The following is a 15,991-nucleotide window of genomic DNA, read 5'->3' as shown; positions in this document are numbered from 1 at the left end:
GGGTGAGAGGAGAGAGGACACATCTTCCACAAAAAAAAGAGGAGGGGCCACATTTACAAATCATTTATATCAAAATACAAATAAGTCCCCTTGATCAGTTACCTAGAAAGACAAGCTATTTCAATACTCTACTTTTAGTGAAGTGGGGGAAGGAGGAGACGCTGACAGAAAAAAAATGTTTAATTCCTTCCCTTTCCATCTCTGTGCGTCTCCTTCCTCCCCCTCCCAATTTTTATTTCTGTTTCTATATTCATTTTCTCCTCTCTACATGAACATTTTTTCCCTCTCCCTCTTTCTAATTTAACCCCCTATTTTTTTTATGGAAATGGGGTAAAGGGAGGAGCAGACATTTCTAGAAAAAAAAAAAAACCTATTGCTTAATTGTCCCATTTTACGATAGGACAATATATGTATTTATATGTCTCCTCCTCCCTTCCTCCCAACCTCCCCCTTTTCTTTCCCTTTTTCCTTCCTTCTCCCTTCCTCCCTAACCTTCCTATTTCGCCCTCCCCCCCATTTTTTTCTTTATTTTTCTCTTTATGGGTCTTTTCTTAGAACCCTATGCCAAGGCTCTGGGCGTTGCAAGTTTTTTTTTATATTAAATCGTCTCCAATCCTGGAAGTCAGTTGGAGGGAAGATCTAAAGTTTCTAGAAACATTTCCAAATTGTCCTTAGTCCGGAGTGTTGCCGTTTTCCCGTTCTGAGAAGCTGTTAGACGAAAGGGGAACCCACAACGATATCTAACGTCTACCGCACGTAGTGCTTCCAACACTGGTCTTACTGCCTTCCTTTGCATTAAGGTGTGGCGTGATATGTCCGGGTATATGGAAATTTTGAGCTCCCTCAAATTCTATCATAGGTGTATCCCATACAGATCTCATGATAGCCTCTTTCACCGAATATTTGTGCATTTTACAGATCACATCTCTTGGCCTCTCCTTGTTCTGATAGGCGGTGGATGTCACACGATGGACTCTATCCACTTCCATAGCTTCTGATGTAGATTCACCTATGATTTGAAGAAATAATCTCTGAACTATTCCTAGGAGGTCAGCATTATGATGTTTCTCAGGTAGACCTTGTATCCGTATATTCTGACGGTGGTCTCTGTTCTCAAAATCGTCCAGCTAGTCTCTATATATATTCAGGGCTTCTTCATGTGATCTAGTAATGTCTTTGATGTCCCCTATAGCTTGTGTGATCTCCTCCTGACCATTTTCAATGACCTCCACTCTATTTCCTACCTCCCCCAGCTCTTCTTTGAGCTCATCCACTACCTGTTTGCATGAACGTTCTACTGTTGCTATTAGATGTTGTATGTCTGCTTTTGTGGGAAGAGCTTTTATTTGCTCCAAAATAGCCCCAATTTCTGTTCCACCTGTCTCATATGTGCCATGTATACCAGGGTTTCCAAGTATGTCCATTGTATTAGCTGTATCTATGGGGGCACCTCTTTAACTACCCCTTGAGACAGCAAGTGATCCAAACACTTACAGAAGATGGGTTCTCTCGAAATTCCAGTTTGTACCTTGAGGATACTGTGGATACTACCCACCTGTCCTGGATTTCTGTCTGCCATGCGGCTGAAAACTGACAAAGTCGCCACCCCACTCAGCCGAGCGGGGGCACCCCTTTAGAGAGGGGCTTTGGGGTCTTTGCTTGTTAGCTCTTAAACCCCACTGCTTTTTGAGCCTGATTTCCTTTGGGCTTTGTGGCTGGCTGAAAAGGCCGTTGCCACTGGCTGGAGGCAGGTTTTCTCGGAACAGGGGAAAAAGAACTTTAAACAACGTCGCTTGTTTCTTTTTCTCAGGTAAAAAAGTGGTCTTGCCACTTGATATCTTCTGGATACTTTTCCAGGTCGTCCCCAAAGAGGCATTCGCCATGGAAGGGGAAATTGGCCAGAAGTATTTTGCATGGAGCTTCTGCTGACCAATGCTTTAAATCAAAGAACTCTGCGCATATGCACCAGCTGGCGCGATGCTTGCCGAACAGAATCTCTCATGGCATATATTGTAAAACATAAAGCCTTAGGTAAATTCTCCCAAATTTGGCTTGTACCGGAGGTAAATCCTTTAGCTTGATAACCTGGCACATACTGACTGCTGCTATAGCAGGTTGGGTAACTGAACCTGCCAAAAGAAATGAGGATTTTTTTTTATTTTTTTTATTTCTTTTCCAATGGATCTTTACACACTTGTGCATTATCCATAGGGCAGGTCAGGTTTTATTATTTCTACAAGAAATAGCTGCATCTACCGAAAGCAGGCTCCATTTCCTGGAAAACTTCTCCTCCATAGGATAAAGAATATCAAACTTCTTAGGCTGGATTCACACCTATGCATTTTTAGTGCTTTTTGCATTTTGCAGGTTTGCACTACAGGTCAATTAACATGGTTTCCTATGGAACACGTTCTGTAGTGCTAATCTGCAAAATGCAAAAAGCACTAAAAATGCATAGGTGTGAATCCAGCCTAAAGCCCCATACACACCATCAGATTATCTGCAGATTTTTGTCTTCAGATTTACCAAAACCATATAATATGAGGTCAAACCTTAAGAGTTTCAATTTGTATGCAATCAGGCAGGCCCTTGTACTACATGGTTTTGGTAAATCTGAAGACAAAAATCTGCAGATAATCTGATGGTGTGTATGGGGCTTTAGGAGGTGAGAAATGCTTGTCTGTGTATATTAGCTCTAGTAGTAACAGGTGAACCGGGAAGAGCCTGCACCTTGCTGGGATTTTAATGAACCCAGAGAGGAGACAGGCGATTCAGTTAACTCTTAGGCCCCGTACACACGACCAAACATGTCTGCTGAAACTGGTCCGCGGACCAGTTTCAGCAGACATGTTCTGTCGTGTGTAGGGCCGAGCGGACAGGATTCCAGCAAACATTTGCCCGCCGGGCCTTTTCCCAGCGGGCAAATATTCCTGGACTTGTTTTAAAACAGTCCGCTGGAATCCTGCCCGCTCGGACATGTTCGGTCGTCTGTACAGACCTACCGTACATGTCTGAGCGCCCGCCATCCCTCGCATGCGTCGAATGACTTTGACGCATGCGTGGAAGCATTTAACTGGCAGGCCCGCCCACATCGTCGCGGCGATGCCGCGGACACGCCCCGCGTATTGTTTACGCGCGGATTTCTGTACGATGGTTAGTACAGCCATCGTACAGAAATCCCCGGGCAGACATGTACGGTGAAAACGGTCCGGCGGACCGGTTTCATCGTACATGTTTGCCGGTGTGTACGTGGCCTAAGGAGGGTAACTTAAATGCGAAAGGCACTATTTCAGCATCGCATTGCACCTTCGATTTTAGAATCTGGGATGCAGAGAAAGTTCCTCTGATCTCCCTGATCCAATCGTCTCCTCATCCTCTGCAGGTTCCAGGCTCCCCTAGAGCCACCATGTTGATACCAGTCTTAGCATGGACACCTGATCAACATAGCACAGACCAGAACTCCTGGACTCAAGCTAACCAACAGCCTCAGCCTCCCAAGTAGCTGGGATTACAGATGCAAGCCACAGCACCCGGCACCACAGAAGGAGATCTGTCTCGCTATTTGTCCTCTTTGTGGGTTTAGCGATTAATGTGCGATTCTACTTTCTAAATCGCCAAGGGCTACCGCCAAAGTGACTTCAGTGACATATGTAGGCCCATACCTCACCGGGGAGGCCGCTATTCCTAATAGCGGCAATGGCTCATCCTGTACAGGTATGTCAGCCAAAACCGGTGTTCTCAGTAACAAATGCAGACCCAGACACTTCAGGAGAGGTTATGACCCCTGCCGGAGTCAATGGTGCATCCTGCCCAGGTGCATTATAAATTACTGGAGAGGAAGGTACCAAGCAGGCCTGGGTAGAGGCACTCGTCTTAGGTGGCAATGTTTTTTTGTCTCTTTTAATCTTTTAGTCCCTGTATTTTTCCTTTGGGAAGACATAATACCAAACAACAAAGCCAAGGTACCATCAACTGCATATACTACTGTGCTAGTTAAAGCGGGAGTTCACCCATTTAAAAAAAAAAAAAAAATCTCCCCTTAGCTTCCTGCTCGTTCGGTCTAGGGGAATCGGCTATTTATATTAAAATATGTGCAGTACTTACCCGTTTTCGAGCTGCATCTTCTTCCGTCGCTTCCGGGTATGGGTCTTCGGGAGCGGGCGTTCCTTCTTGATTGACATTCTTCCGAGAGGCTTCCGACGGTCGCATCCATCGCGTCACTCGTAGCCGAAAGAAGCCGAACGTCGGTGCGGCTCTATACTGCGCCTGCGCACCGACGTTCGGCTTCTTTCGGAAAATCGTGACGCGATGGATGCGACCGTCGGAAGCCTCTCGGAAACCTGTCAATCAAGAAGGAACGCCCATTCCCGAAGCCCATACCCGGAAGCGACGGAGAGGATGCGTCTCGTAAACGGGTAAGTACTGCACATATTTTAAAATAAATAGCCGATTCCCCTAGTAATAACGAGCAGGAATCTAAGGGGGAAAAGTGCCCTCTAAGGGTGAACCCCCGCTTTAAGCCTTTTACATACAGTATGCAACTAATCACACAGTTTAATGCTAGGTGGGTGTCCTCTTATGGGGTGCAAGATAACCATCCACATAGAGACCTTACGTGTCCTCTTTGGCTGCTGTGTCCCATCCAGGGAGAGCTGCATGACTTTTAAAAGCTTCTGCCTGTCTCAGACTCCCTTCATGAGTGTTGGGGAATCGAGCCCTGTCTAGCAGGGAGGAGGAACTGGGTCGGTAGGCAGAGCTCTGCAGCGAGTGTGCTGGCTTGAAAAAGACCTGACACTGTATGGAGTTTTAGGTGAGTGAAAACCCGGCTCTTTACTCCCTCTAGTGGCGGAACTTGAGAAGACACCCACTATTCAAGAAAAAAGTTTATAAGTTAAAACGTAATACTTTTTTCTGCTTACCTTATGCACGCCGCAGGTTTTGCTGAAGGCCAGCTAAAAAAAACAATCTTCACCCATCACCGCAGGCATTGTGTGCCAACCTTCAGGGATATGGGTTCCTACTTAAAAAATGCCTCTTCCCTGGGCCTTGTAAAAGACTCTGCCAGGACTTTTAGCGTTATTAAAAAGGCAAAAGTGCTAGACCCTAGAGCCCAGTCCTCCATAGAGAGACATTACAGGCGATGCCTCATGCGCGAGGCCCGGATACCATCCAATGAGGCGTAATAAATTAAGCATCTTGGATGGACCCGAAGTATAGCTCTTTTGCCCAAAAAAGGGCCTCCATGCTAGAGCTTCCTTTAGCACTTATTCTCATTGCATCCAATCTTCCTAGACACTGGCGGAAAAACTGAGGTACTTCCTGTATGGGAGGGGTTATATAGAGGGAAACTTGTTCTCATAGGTTGTGCCAGTGTCCAATCACCTCTGGTGACCATACAACCCACTATGTAAAGACTAAGGGCTCTGTGTCCCATGGTGTACGTTAAAAGAAAAGTAAATTTCCAAAATAAATACTGTGGCAGGGCCTAATACTGTCACAGTGGGCTAGAGGTGGGTGGTGACATGGAAATTTTGCTATGTGCGTAATCCATGTCTCCTGCGCTAATAAAGCGCCCTTTCAGCCTTTTGGTATAATGCATCTGTATACACCTGTATCTTCCTGTAACGGCTCTGGAGAACAGGAGTGAACCAAAACTGCGGTTAGCAAGGATTTCAATGTGCACCTCGCTATCTTATGTGAGAATTCAGTATTAGACCTCTCTCACATAAAGAAAGGTGTTGAGCTACTGAGCTTGGACGCATTACAACATGCGACCAGAGCTTAGCGTATAAAATTATAGTATATACTTTAGAGATTCAAATGCACAACTGTATGCAACTGATTATCAGTATTACATAGCTTCGTGCATTAGGCCACTAAGGGAGAAGGTATGAAATACGTCAATCCCTAGCATAGGAAAGTTTAGGCGAACATGTTCCGCAACTTAGGGCATAGGCTCATAAACAAGTAGCACTTCTGTCAAGCACATAGTAAATAGGCGTTGTAGAGACAACTAATAGTTGCATAAGAGTGGCAAATATAGCTCAGGTAATTTGAGAGTACACGTAGTAAATAGGCGTTGTAGCGACAACTAATAGTTGCGTATGAAAGGCAATATAGCTCAAGTAATAGTAGTTGCATATGAGAGGCAAATACAGCTCATGTAATTTTGAGGGTAGATGTCCCTTTAAGATATTCCTTAGCAAACAGTCCTTAGCACAACAGTCTATCCCAATTTTAATAGCCAAAAGCCATAGTAAATAGCAAATAGGCCACTAAGGGAGAAGGTATGAAATACGTCAATCCCTAGCATAGGAAAGTTTAGGCGAACATGTTCCGCAACTTAGGGCATAGGCTCATAAACAAGTAGCACTTCTGTCAAGCACATAGTAAATAGGCGTTGTAGAGACAACTAATAGTTGCATAAGAGTGGCAAATATAGCTCAGGTAATTTGAGAGTACACGTAGTAAATAGGCGTTGTAGCGACAACTAATAGTTGCGTATAATAGTTGCGTATGAAAGGCAATATAGCTCAAGTAATAGTAGTTGCATATGAGAGGCAAATACAGCTCATGTAATTTTGAGGGTAGATGTCCCTTTAAGATATTCCTTAGCAAACAGTCCTTAGCACAACAGTCTATCCCAATTTTAATAGCCAAAAGCCATAGTAAATAACAGCAATTGTTTTAGGTAGAAAAAATACAGCAGATCTGTCTGTAGAACTACAAGTGACACAATTGCTACTTATCCGTTTGCAGGGCTTCAGTGTAGCAACAAGGGATTCCGTGGTGTAGGCTGTCAGCAAGGAAGGGATTCTTCTATGGAGGGTCTCCTGGTGGGGGGTAGCTTGGGTGTCCGCAGCCACTCAAGGCGAGATCAGCAGCGCAGCTCCAGGAATAGGACTCCTCCAGTTCAGGGATGGATAGTGCCTGTGGGTCCTTGCAGCCAGGGGATGGCTGGTACCTGTAGTCCCATAGCGTTCATAGTGGGATGCCTCCAGATCCAGGGAAGGATCGTAGCCTAGCCGGCTATGGCTGACAATAATAGAACAATGTTTAACTGTTCCCTGAATGCCTTTATAGGTAGATAACCAGCTGCAGTGCATCAGCACTGAATTCAAGAAAACGCACCACAGCGCCGGGTGATGACGTCATCACGCGGAGCGCCTGTTAGGCCCCGTACACACGAGAGGATATCCGCTGGAAACGGTCCGCCAGGCCGTTTCCAGCGGATAAATCCTCTGGCGGATTTGGATCTGATGGCTGTACACACCATCAGATCGAAATCCGCGCGGAATACATCTGCGGTGACGCTGGAAGGTAAATACTTCCACGCAGACGACCGGATCAGTCCGCTGGACTGGATTCCAGCGGATAGATTTCTTAGCATGCTAAGAAATTTTTATCCGCTGGGAATCCGTCGGCTGGATTTTTATCCGCCGGGAAATGTCCACTCGGACGTACACACGAGTTTATGGGCGTGTCTGGGCAGGGGCAGCGTGTATGATTCCCCGCCCCCTGTACCTCTAAGCTCTCCTGTAAGACAAAGGAAACCACAAATTCATGGATGCTGTCCCTGACCATAACGCACGCAAATTCTGCCGTTTTTACCGTTGGCGTGAATCCTTATTCTGCATTGTTCAAAGAACAACGCATACCCGGATTATTCTATCATTCCTGAGGATGGGAGATTATCTGCAGGAACATGCCATAGTCCCCCTACGTGCTGATCAGACACACAGAGACACACAATCTTACATCCCCCATAACTGATAATGTCTTTGCAGAGTGAACACATCCCCCAGACAATCATCTGTGCATTGCCCAGTGGCCCTTCACTCTGCAAATACTTCTCTGCATCCTCAAGAAGCTTTCAACTACCAAAAAAGGTCTCAACCAGCGTCAGTCTGTCCCAGTCCGCTCTTTAGAGCGGGCTGCAGGTGAACTAACAATGGGAGACACAGTGTCCCAGATTCAAGTAGAATTGCGCGATATTTGCGGGGGAGCAGGGCAACGATTTTGCCCTGCGCCCCCGCAAATATTTTGCGCTGCCCTCGATTCACGGAGCAGTAGCTCCGTGAATTGCGAGGGCGCGCCGGCAAATTTGCCCGGCGTAAGCGCGCGCAAGTTAAATGATCCCGCCCGGGGGCGGGAATCATTTAAATTAGGCGCGGTCCCGCGCCCAGCGTACAGCGCATGCTCCGTCGGGAAACTTTCCCGACGTGCATTGTGGCAAATGACGTCGCAAGGACGTCATTTGCTTCTAAGTGAACGTGAATGGCGTCCAGCGGCATTCACGTTTCACTTACGCAAACGCCGTGAAATTCAAATTTTACGGCGCGGGAAGGCCGGCTATACTTTAGCATTGGCTGCCCCTACTATTAGAAGGGGCAGCCTTGCGCTAAAAGTAGCCATACGGAAACTCCGTACCTGGCTTGCGCGGGGCCCGCGCAAGCTTGTGAATCAGTGGTAGTATGCAATTTGCATACTACACGCTGATACACAATGGGAGCGGCCCCCGCAAGAATGCAGCCTAAAATCTGCGAGGCATAAAAGCCTTATGCCGCGCAGATTTTAGCCTGCAGTCGGTGTAACGAGGTTCCTGAATCAGGAGCACTCGTTACACCGGAGCAAGTAAGCACTATGGTTGCGCGGGCGCAAGTGCTTCTTGAATCTGGGCCAGTTGATTTTCAGGGCAAAAAAGTGCGCGGTATACGCCGATAAATACGGTAGTTTCTAGACGCCAACATGGCAGCATACTAGTGATAGAGCTCCGCCTCTTGACCACTCCCTCAGGACCAGTGAATAGCATAAATTAAGGCATGGTTAGCCGCCACCCCATTCTTCTTTTTCTCCTCATACCTCACGCACCAGTGAAGAGTAAGCAGTACTATGTCCCCCCTCTGCTTCTGTGCAGTAGCCATCTGGGTTGAGCCTCTCCCAGTGCGAAGTCCCAGCGCTCAGGCTGCTAAAAGCGCTATAGTCTGGAAGCCCCTTATGTGGGTTTTATTGGGCCCCCTGCAGTGTTTCCTCTTTAGGAACGAAATCTGCTTTTAAAATTGATAACTGCAGCGCGTGTGGAATATGGAGGGGCCAGCTATGCTTTATCTCTCCTGGCCCCTTGTGCCATACAGGGTCACCTGTACCTTTTACCTATATCTCCCTCTTTTGTCTTTCATTATCTTTCTTATTCACTGCTTCAGCAAAACAAACAGAAGAAACTACAGGCTTGTCTTCTAACACAGGTACAGAGATAGGAAAGGTTTAGTCTCTTTAGCCAACAGATTGATATATAGACAAAGTACATGGCTATAGCCAGAGTTACAGTCTCTGATATGGTTTTGCTCACCCCAGCAGGTACACAATCCAACAATGGATCCTCTCACACAGCATGCTGCTGTCAGTTTCTCTCTCTCTCTCCAGACACACAACTCATCTCTGACATGTTCACCTCAGCTGACAATCAGGTCTGAAAGGGAAATTCCTACCCTATTCAATTAACCCCTTCTTAATCCGCCCCAGACTGACCCTCCGCAGGTAGGTATGTGTGTGTGTATATATATATATATATATATATATATATATATGTGTGTAGGTGTATACACAGATGTAGGTGTATGTAGATAAATTAGAAGGGAAAGTGGAATCCTTTCTCCTTTGTCTTCTCCTGCTCCTTCTGTCGCTTTTCAGCTATCCTCGCCTCAGCTGGTCATCCCATTTCTCCGCAGATCAAGAGCCAGTTACTGCTCATAATACAAAGACCCTCAACAACTAGGATGGGGACCACCGTATAGGTAAGTTTTCAGGAAAAGAGTGCCCTCTTGTGCGGATTGCTTTGATTTGCTTCAGCCCCGCATGCCCACACTCTCAAAAGAGCCGGGCCAAGGCAACGCAGACGTTCTTCAGGGGAGCATAGCCTCGATGACGCCCCCACTCAGGAGAACATTTCCAAGGAAGACGTCTTCACTCCTCTTCCCCAGAGACGTTGCCCCAGCAAGAGCCCTGCAGGGCCTATGGTGCAATACCTATGCCCAGGAAGCTGGTGAGCAGACACTGCCTGGAGGAGTATGCAGCTAACAGGTAATGCCAAATGTCTTTATTATTGATAAAAGTGGCATAAGATTCTGTTTTGAACTCGCCTTAATTACCTGAAGCTACTGTTACACTTGTATTGTAAACTGTTGTAGACTGTTGCCATAGGAGACAGCGTTCCTATCAGTGCAGAGGTGGCATCTTGCTGGATGCATTTACCTGCGTGGCTGTCCTTCTGTAGAAGTCTTGGCGTCTGCCGGGTTGGTGTTGCGGCTGCCTGGGGGTGTCCTGGCCCTAATCCTCTCTCCCAGAGTTCTGTTGAGGAGAGATGGAATCTCTTTGCAGATTGAGGCCCTGACACATGATTCAAAGCCCAAATTGTCCTGGTGAATCCTGGACAGGTGACACACCCTAGGTGTCTGGCGCCCATGAATCTTCTTTGCACTGCACCCATTATACCTTACGACGCACTCTATGTGAAGGGATGTCAGCAACTCATGGCTCTGGTGGTTCTCGTTAGACTGAAGGAGTCCTGGGTCCTTCCTACATATAGTAAAAATACAGCAGTCTGCTACTCAGGATATGGAGGCTGCACAGGAAGTCCCACATAGTTGCTTTTTACACCACTGGAAGAGCATCCTGGCACTTTGGTGGCTAGGGAGGCCATACGGTTGAGACCCTGGGCTGAGTATTGCTTCCTAGAAACAAAAGTGGGAAAGAATGGAAGGAGTTGGAGAAAAAATGCCCATATAAACATGCTGTCAAAACTGTATACCTGAACAAGCTAAGGGGCCAACCTGCTCCTACATACTGTAGCATCTGCAGGTGCCAGCAGACCAGCAATAACCAGCCCATGTGTTGGGCGAGTCTAATGGGAATGGTTTAATAATTATCAACCAGCTGCTGCACCTGCAGTACTCTGAGGAGAGTTACAGGGTCTGCATCCCTTTAGACATGATTTCCTTTTGGGAGTATCTTGCCAAAAAATGACATTTTTGTAGCAGTGGGTGCAAAAAAGTCTGACTTGTATCTTAGTGCAGACTTCTGGGAAAAATCAGTCACACAAGTGCATGCCCAGACTCTAGGGCTCAGTTTCCTTTAGTGCGATTTCCAATGAGTATTGTTTATATCTGTGCAACTTCAAGTGGCAGCGACTTCAAAATAGTCCCTGTACTACTTTGGTCCCACTTTGATGTGACTTACACAGGCATTGTTTCCAGTCGCATCAAAATTGCAGCAAAAAAAAGAAAAAACTGCAAAATATCGCAGCAAGATCACGCGACTTTGTGGTTGCAATAGTGGAAATGGAGCCTTGAGGTAAGACCTAGAGGGCATACTTTCTGGACAGCATGTGGTACAGGTCCTTGGATGAAGGTATCAGGCACTCATGGTCACTTCGGGAAATTCCTCACTGCTCCTCCTCCGAACCATTTCTCTCCCACGCATATGCCAAGTCCACCACAACAGGTGTGCTGCTACAATGCTTACAATGCTACAATACACTTTAGACTCAAGGGATTGCAGGTTTTCTATACAATCCTGTTTGGAGTTTGCAGGGGATGTTGGCTAATGTTCAGTAGCAGATTGGAAGAGGTCGAACCCTTCTGGGCCCTCTTTGAGATCTTTAAGATGAAGTCCATTAAACAAAACAACCACATGGCTGGATGCTGTTGCTGGATTGTCAGGATGCCTATCCTATCCTCACACCTTAGAGGGAAAGCAAAACCAACTGTCTCCATCCTAATGGTTAGTTTACCCTGGGGGTGCTCTAGTTCCTCTTATTTCTGTCAGAGGAAGTGGTGACAGTCAGGAACAGAATTCTGAGGAAGTATATTTCCGCTTGTTTGAGGGTTTCTCAGTGCCTCAGACATCTGGGCACAACGTCATCATGAAATAATAAAGTGATTCAGCGCTGGAAAAAATAAATAAAACTAAACTAAATTGCAAGCCAGCACTGCAGATATAATCCAAAAAATATCTCAAAGTGAATAAATAAATAAATAGTGCAGCGCAAATAAATAAATCTAAAAATTCAAATAATCAAAATTAATACATAGAGTCCATAAAGTGCAAAGTGATAAAGGTGCTCCACAAAATACAGTGGTGATAAATAGTGCAGAAATCTTCATCAGATCTGTGACCCATAGGACAGGATAATCCTCCACCAAGGCTAATGGATGGCCTCTCACCTCAGCGATTCGACCTGTGGCTAGGTCAAAAAGCAAATATCATATCCTCCATACAGTAAATGGCAAGCAGCTTTCAGGGCTCAACTCCAAAAACGTCCACCAGATGGAACCAGCAAGCAATATGCAAATAATCTCCCATAGATCATACAATGGACCGAGAAAAAGTAAAAGACACACTCTAAGTGCTCTCTGCTTAAAAGGTTTAATACTCAAAACAAATGTTAAAAAACACTCACATTGTAATGCACTCTAGACCGAGTGCAAGGATAACAGCATGTACCGCAGCTCAGAGGCCCGGATCGATGTATGCAGCGTGTGGAGGTCTCAGTGAAGCAAACGTGGGTGACGTCGTCGTAGCTCCTCCCCCTCGTACGCGTTACGTCCCAATGTGGGCGGGACTTCATCAGCGTGGGGCGGGGATCAACGCAGACGTCCCACAACACTATATATACACTACGGTTGCCATAGCAGCACCAAAGGAGCCAATTAACTAGCGCCATCTGGTGTTTGCAAAGCAACACGCCAGGCAAAGGGTAAAATAAAATAAAACAATATATTTAAAAATGATAGCCTATGAATAGCGCCATCTTGTGTTCAAACACAAGACTGAGGATACTTAAATCCTAAGAGACAATATTCAATCGGGCAATCAGGTTAAGACCAACCAAATTTTAAAATACAGACGTCATCCGCATCTACCTCACATAAGACCAAAAATTACATTACATGTTCACAATTTATAACTGCATCAACATTTATGATATAAGGGCAGTTCAAGCTAAAAAAGCAATTTAAATATAAAATTGTAGAATACGCAATAAAAAATTATATAATAGCACCCAAATAAAAATTCAGATAACTATGATAAAACATAACATAACACTATAATACAATCCCCAAAGTACTTCTCAACGATTAGATATAAAGCAGTTGAGATCGAACTCAACGTTCAATCCCAACGGCACAGAAACCTTCATCTCGTATATCCAGAACGATTCTCGTTTACTCAATTGCCGAATATAATGACCTCCTCTCCAATGTCTGGTGACTTTCTCTATACCCCAGAATTTGAGGCATTTGGGGTCCCTCTGATGATGGTCTCTAAAGTGTTTGGATACGCTGTGGGTCTTAATGCCACGCTTAATGTTGCTCACATGCTCACCCACTCTCACGTGCAATTCACGTGAGGTGCGCCCTATGTACTGTAACCCGTAGTCGCACTCGAGCATATAAACTACGCCCTCTGTTGCGCAGGTGATCAACTGCTTTATCGGATACTCTACATGGGTAACATTGGAAACAAAAGATTTGCGTTTTTTAATATTCCGTTTTGCATGTTTGCATGTGGCACACCTACCACAGGCATAGAACCCTGACAGGAAATTAAAAAGCCTAGGACGAGGAATGACAGGTGGATCAGTGACTCCAGGTGCCAACCGGTCTCTAAGTGAAGGTGCCTTTTTGTAAATAAATTGTGGGCGCTCTGGAAGGACAGGACCAAGAATTACATCTCCCTTTAGTATCGGCCAATATTTGGCAACAATTTTCTCGAATGCTTTATGTTGAACATTAAAATCCAATAGCATCTTGAAACTGGTTTTTCCTACATCATCTTTGGGAGGATTGTCCTGTATCATCAGATTTCTATCTGTTGTCCTAACTTTTTCTATTTCTTGCTCTATCAAGGGCTTAGAATATCCCTTTGCAACAAATCTAGTGGCCAGCTCACGGGACTGCACAAGGAAATCAGATTCCCTGGTGCAGTTTCTCCGCAGTCTCACAAATTGGCCACGAGGTATGTTGCACAACCACAATCTGTGGTGACAACTATTTAATGGAATATATCCATTCCTGTCCACCGACTTAAAATGGTTCTTAGTCACCAATCTAGATTCTGACTTGGATATCTCCAAGTCAAGAAAGGTCACCTGTTCCGTAGAAACGGTCCAGGTCAGGACTATACCCAATTGATTAGCATTCAACCTTGTCATAAAGGCATTTAAAGATGGCATATCGCCTTCCCAGATAAGCACCAAATCATCTATATACCTTCGATAGCAACAGAGCTGGGGCGGCATATCATGGAAGATCGCATCTTGCTCCCAGTGGGCCATAAAGATATTGGCCACACTGGGAGCAAAACGAGCCCCCATTGCTACTTCACAGCGCTGAAGAAAAAACTGTTTATCAAACCAAAAATAGTTTTTAAGTAGACAAAATTCCAAACTATCCAAAAGGAAACGTACATGCTCAGGGTCCAGATTAGTGGACTCCAGAGCCCATGCAACCGATGTAAGGGCTGCATCGTGCCCTATAATGGTGTACAAAGACCCCACATCGGCTGTCACCAGTATCGTTCCAGGTGTACAAGTGATGGAACTCAAAATTTGGATAATTTGCTTAGTATCTCGTAGATACGCAGGCAACTTACAGACTAACGGCTGCAAAAACACATCCAAATATTGCCCTAATCTGGAACTGACTGAGTCGATCCCATTCACGATCGGGGCGGCCTGGGGGCCGTTCTGCGTTTTTATGCAGTTTCGGCAAGAAGTAGATAATCGGGGTCCGACAATAATAAGGATCTAAGTAGGCAGCTTCCTTCTTATTAAGGATCCCGATCCCTTACCTCTTTCAATCAAAACATGGAGATCATTTTTAAAATCCATCATTGGATCGCCTCGCAGTAGAAGGTAAGTGTCTTGGTCCCCAAGCAACCTACTCATTTCCTCAAAATAATAGGTCTTGCTGAGGACCACCAACCCACCCCCCTTGTCTGCGGGGCGAATAACGATCTCATTGCGTTTTTCCAGGGAGGTAATACCCCTCTGGATGCACTGCGAATCTTTCACTTTTTTAATTCGCAAACTATCAAGATCTTTACACACCAAATTCCGAAACACATCCAAGTGTTTGGTATCGGTGTGTTGGGGATTGAAAACAGATTTATTTCTTAGTGTAGAGTGATTAGAGGGATTAGAAGCAACAGCTGGAGCATTCCTCATAACTGGATTGGATAAGAAATACTTTTTTAAGTTTAAATTTCTTATATACTTCTGTACACTCACATACGTTTCAAACTTATTGAGATTGAGCAAACTTTAAACCCCTATCTAGCACTCTAATCTCATCCTCAGTGAGATTAACTCCACTGAGGTTAAAGATTCCAGTGCCGATCACGGCCTTGCTCTTTTGGACTCTTCTCCCCCCCCCCCCTGACTCCTCTTGATTTTTTCTTTTGGGCCTGGATTGGCCAGGAGGAGGTAATATTGGGGGCGGAGGATATGGGAACGGAGGGGGCTCCCTCCAGTCCCCGGTCCAGGTAGTCATCATGCATACAGATTATTCCTGGGGTGCATGGGCACCTGCGCAAATTTCAACTTCAATTTTAAGAATTCTGCAAGGGAGGAAACAGGATCGAACACCGTTGATAACAGTGTTACTCAGTATGAGTAGCGGTCCACAGTGATGGAAAGTCCTTGAGGAAGTCTCGGTCCGGTAGGACCTTTGCACTGAAGAATTGATACGAATCATGTCTACAAGACACTCGGGAGGATGCACTGTGAGGGACTTTAGGTCAAGGCAAGCGGACATTCTCAGCCAAGGAGCGTAATCTTGAACGTGCTGGGGTTCAAACAGCCCCTTTTAGCACTTTGGCCTTACTACAGAGTCAAGGAAGACCAGTCTCCTTGCAGTTGAGCAACAGGGCAAAAGTTGCCTATATTCAGCTCCAGGGTGAAACTCACGGCAATATGCTAGTGAGAGAGATA

The sequence above is a fragment of the Rana temporaria genome, chromosome 5 (genome assembly GCF_905171775.1).
Source record: "Rana temporaria chromosome 5, aRanTem1.1, whole genome shotgun sequence".
Lineage (NCBI taxonomy): Eukaryota > Metazoa > Chordata > Amphibia > Anura > Ranidae > Rana > Rana temporaria.
The sequence above is the reverse complement of the archived record's forward strand: the minus strand, read 5'-3'. Positions refer to the sequence as shown.